Below are 4,537 nucleotides of genomic sequence, written 5' to 3'. Positions count from 1 at the left end.
GCCCCAGAGGCGACCGGCGGGGAGGGAGGGGGAGATGGAGCAGGGAGGGAGGGAGGGGGGCGGAACTGCCTCCCTCTGCCTCCCCGCCAGCGGTCCCCCGAGGAGGCGAGGCGGAGGCGGCGCGGCTGGCTGCTTACCTCTCCCCTGGCACGCCGGCTCCTCGCCAGCTGCAGGAGAAGGCGGGGTCGCCTCCACTCCGCCCCCCTCCGCGGAAGGGAGCCGCGGGACCGGCGACCCCCACCCCCTCCACAGGTCGAGGGAGGCGCAGTGTGGAGGAGGCCAGGTGGGCAGAGCCGGCCAGGTGGTTTGAAAGGGGCCACGGAAGGCGCGTCGCCGTACCTGACCGCTGGGGGGAGCGGGGGGAGGCGGGGGCCTCGGCCAATGGGAGGGAGGGGGCCCAAAGAGGAAAGCCAGGCCTGGGGGCTGCAGAATGGCCAGTTGTCAGGGGGGGTGGAGGACGGGACGGGAGGGGCGCTGTCAGAGGAGATGGGGGGCTTGCGAGGAAAAGAACCAGAGCAGTGAAGGAGGGTGGTATCTTTCTCCACCCAATATTCTCAAAATGTGGAACTGGCGGCAAAGATCCTGCTTCCAGGGACCAATGCTCCCTCTGTGTTGTGGAGACTTGTGAGCAAACTGCCAGAGTAAAATAATTCAGACTCCGAGCCCATGCGTGTTTAAAATAGAAAGTTTTTACTACATTCTAGCATAGGGAAGGGTAACTGGGATGAAAATAACAACAGAGCTAAATTCCCTACATCCTTACACTGCAAAGGACAAGACTAGAAGAGAGCTATGGCTTCTCTTTCTTTCTCCTTCAGAACTCCAAACAAAGATGGGAAGAGGAGCCATAAAATGCAAAAATACCTTGACACTTTACTTCCAATGAAACTCCTAGATCAGGGAGAATTTTCCCGGGCTTGTAGTCCTAAACTAACACTGGTTACATGAAACATGTGATTTCCTGTGAGCAACACAAACAAACATTTAACCCCATATATACTGAGTGTAATTTTAACTTGTAATACCCAACACAAACATTCTACTTTGTGAGCTATTGGCATTAAAGTGGTGAGCGAGCAATTTGGCTACTGCATCGATTAGTCTGTTCTGGAGCCGTCCTTCCTGGGTTAAGACGAAAATGTGCGAGCCGGAGGCTAAAAAAACGTGAGCTGGCTCACACTAACTCAGCTTAGAGGGAACGCTGCCCGCAACCCCAGCTATCTCAAGAGAAGAATGACCAGTATGCAGAGCTGTGTTAGTCTGTCTGTAGCAGTAGAAAAGAGCAAGAGTCCAGCAGCACCTTGAAGACTAACAACCAGTGTTCCCTCTAAGCTAAATTAGTGTGAGGCCTTCATAAGAACATCAGAAGAGCCCTGCTGGATCAGACCGGTGGCCCATCTAGTCCAGCCTCCTGTCTCCCACAGTGGTCGACCAGTTCCTCTGGAGGTCCAACAGGAGAGCAGAGAGGCCGAGGCCTTCATAAGAACATCAGAAGAGCCCTGCTGGATCAGACCGGAGGTCCCTCTAGTCCAGCATCCTGTCTCACACAGGGGCCAGCCAGGTCCTCTGGAGGTCCAACAGGCACGGAGGCTGAGGCCTTCATAAGAACGTCAGAAGAGCCCTGCTGGATCAGACCAGGGGTCCATCTAGTCCAGCATCCTGTCTCACACAGTGGCCAACCAGTTCCTCTGGAGGGCCATCAACAGGGCAGAGAGGCCAAGGCCTTCATAAGAACATAATAAGACCCCTGCTGGATCAGACCAGCGGTCCATCTAGTCCAGCATCCCGTCTCACACAGGGGCCAGCCAGTTCCTCTGGAGGTCCAACAGGAGGGCAGAGAGGCCAAGGCCTTCATAAGAACATCAGAAGAGCCCTGCTGGATCAGACCAGTGAAGGTCCATCCAGTCCAGCATCCTGTCCCACACAGTGGCCAATCCTCTGGAGGTCCAACAACAGGGCTTAGAGGCTGAGGCCTTCATAAGAAGAAAAAGAGGAGCCCTACTGGATCAGTCTTCAGTCTTATTTCGATTCAGTTTTGAGGCCCTCTGACACCCCTCCACTAGAGCCAGTGTGGTTCAGTGGTTAAGAGCGACGGACTCTAATCTGGAGAACCGGGTTCGGTTCCGCACTCCTCCACATTAAACCAGCTGGGTGACCTTGAGCCAGTCACAGCTCTTTCAGTGTTCTCTCAGCCCCCCCCCCCCATATGTCTAGCTCACCACCTAGGGGTGCATAACGCTAAAGAGTTAGAACTGAAGGCTTCCAGACAATCATCGGATCTCCTGGCTATACTACACACAATGCCGTGCAATGATTATTATTAATTATTACTGTTACCCCTTCACGTTCCCCTGGCACCTGTTCAAGACTTCCACAGACCCGCCTGATGCAGCGGAAAAGGAGAAACAGAGCTGGGCATCATTGTGATATGGACGGCACCTCATTCCACATCCCCAAAACATCACTCCCAGCAGCTTCATGTAGACTTTAAGCCTTATAGGCAGGGGTCATTTCCTGCGGGAGCGAACAGAAGTGGAGCTCCGGCAGTAAGGAGCCCAGGGGGCGGGCACATGCAACAAGCCCCACCCCCTGCTCCCAGCAGCCCTCAGTCGGCCACGAAGAACAAGAAGCAGCCAGGTAAGTTGCAGAGCCTTCAGGTGCAAGCTCTCCCTCCTCTGCGAGGACAGATCTGCACGTTCCCCCCCCCCCAATAGCTAGCAATCCAAAAGAGTCCAGTGGAGCCTGAGCAGTGGGTGTTGCCTTCTGACACACTTCCGGTGATGCCAGGGGGTGTGGCATATGCAAATGAGTTATGCTAATAAGTTATGCTAATGAGCTCCTGCCCCTCTTTTTCTACGAAATGACCCCTGCCCATAGGGAGCAAAATTGGGATCCTGAGGGGACCCCATAATATGTAGCCGAGAGCAGACCTTTGGGTTATGCTGACTGTTGTCCCAAATGCTCTCTAAAATTTCTTCCCTCAACAAACCCTCTGTGTCCTGGCGCTTTATGTGGCATAGGCAGAAAGGAGGCAAGGAAGACTCCGGGGAGAGCCAGTTTGGTGTAGTGCAAGGGTGTCAAACATGCGGCCCAGGGGCCAGATTACACTAGGAGCCCGAGGGCTCCTATCAGGCCCGCAGTGGAACTGGCTGTCTTCTGCTTATTCTTCCAGTTCTGCTGCTGCTGCGTCATTGTAGGTTTGCAGCTTACAGATTCACACTTGAACTGCATACTCAAGATTGCAGCAGCACAGACATTCTGATGCAGTAATTCAGAGCAAGAGGTGTCCGTTATCAGACATTGTTAAATAAACAAAATATTGCAAGAGTGCTGATGATTTAAGCCTGTTTTTATTTTAAGTTTTTTTTAAAAAGACCCTTTGCATTTCTGTCCTTTATAAAGTTCATATCTCCGCTACCTGGCATGACGTTTTATGACACACATGGCCCGGCCCAACAAAGTCCCATTTATGTCAGATCCGGCCCTCGTAACAAATGAGCTCGACACCCCTGCCCTAGAGCACTTGCTGGCGCGCTCAAGAGACCTGCCTCTCTTTTCCTCTCCCTGTTCCTCCCACTCAAGTTTCCTGGAGAGCAGACTCCTCCTGACCTCAGCAGGGGGGAAGCAGCTCCGGCCTTCATAGAGAGCTGTGCTCTGGTGGGTTGCGCACAATGGGAGGGGGGGGAGAGATTCTTGCTGGGTTTCTGCAGATATGTGCATGTCTAGATGCTTCCATTATTTTTCTCCCCCCTGCCCCTCCTCTGCTCAGTGTCCCCCTCCCCTCCATCAGCTAGTGGGAAGGCTTCTGGAGTTCTGGCCCTGCTGGTGGACCTCCTGATGGCACCTGGGTCTTGGCCCCTGTAGGACACAAAGGGTGCGTTCAGATGCGGCGTTTGCAATGGTATAGCTGCTAATCGGTGTACTTACCAGCGTTCACACGTAGAACATCTGCCTTCCGTCACTAACCGTTGCAAAGCCCTTTAAACCGTTGTACTCTGCCACTAGGTCCCCAAGTGGTGGTATCCTGAGTACAATGGTTGTAATCGCTGTACCCGCCGTCTGACCGCTCTCCACCGGTGTCTAGCCACTCCCGTTCGAACGCCGCGGTCTCCCATTTTCCGCCCGCCATTTTTTTTAAGGTTGCTGATATGCGCTTGGGCAAAGCTTCGCCCCGGCATTTGTTTTTTAAAAAAAGAAAAGGCCCTTAGTTTAACTTTCCGGAGGAGTCCGGGACTTCAGGGAGGCCAGTTTGGGCTTTAAACTTTAAAGGTAAGTCCTTACCTTTAAACTTTAAATGTAATACGGGGTGTTTTGAGCATGCGCAAAGATCGTCATTCTGTGGATGGCTGCCTATGTGCATGCTCAAATTGAGTTTCTGTTTTGGGTTTTTTTTTAAAACACCGACGCCCGCAGCATGTGAACGGGCATACAGCGATGGGCTCCGCTGTGAGGGAGGTAAGTGTGATCGCGTTTCAGCCGGCATAAACTGCACCGGTTCCAACTGGTACAGTTTATGCCGGCTGAAACGGCGCGTCTG

This window comes from Gekko japonicus, unplaced genomic scaffold (assembly GCF_001447785.1).
Source record: "Gekko japonicus isolate JY-2015 unplaced genomic scaffold, Gekko_japonicus_V1.1 scaffold5465, whole genome shotgun sequence".
In the NCBI taxonomy this organism is placed as follows: Eukaryota; Metazoa; Chordata; class Lepidosauria; order Squamata; family Gekkonidae; genus Gekko; species Gekko japonicus.
This window is presented reverse-complemented; position numbering follows the sequence as displayed.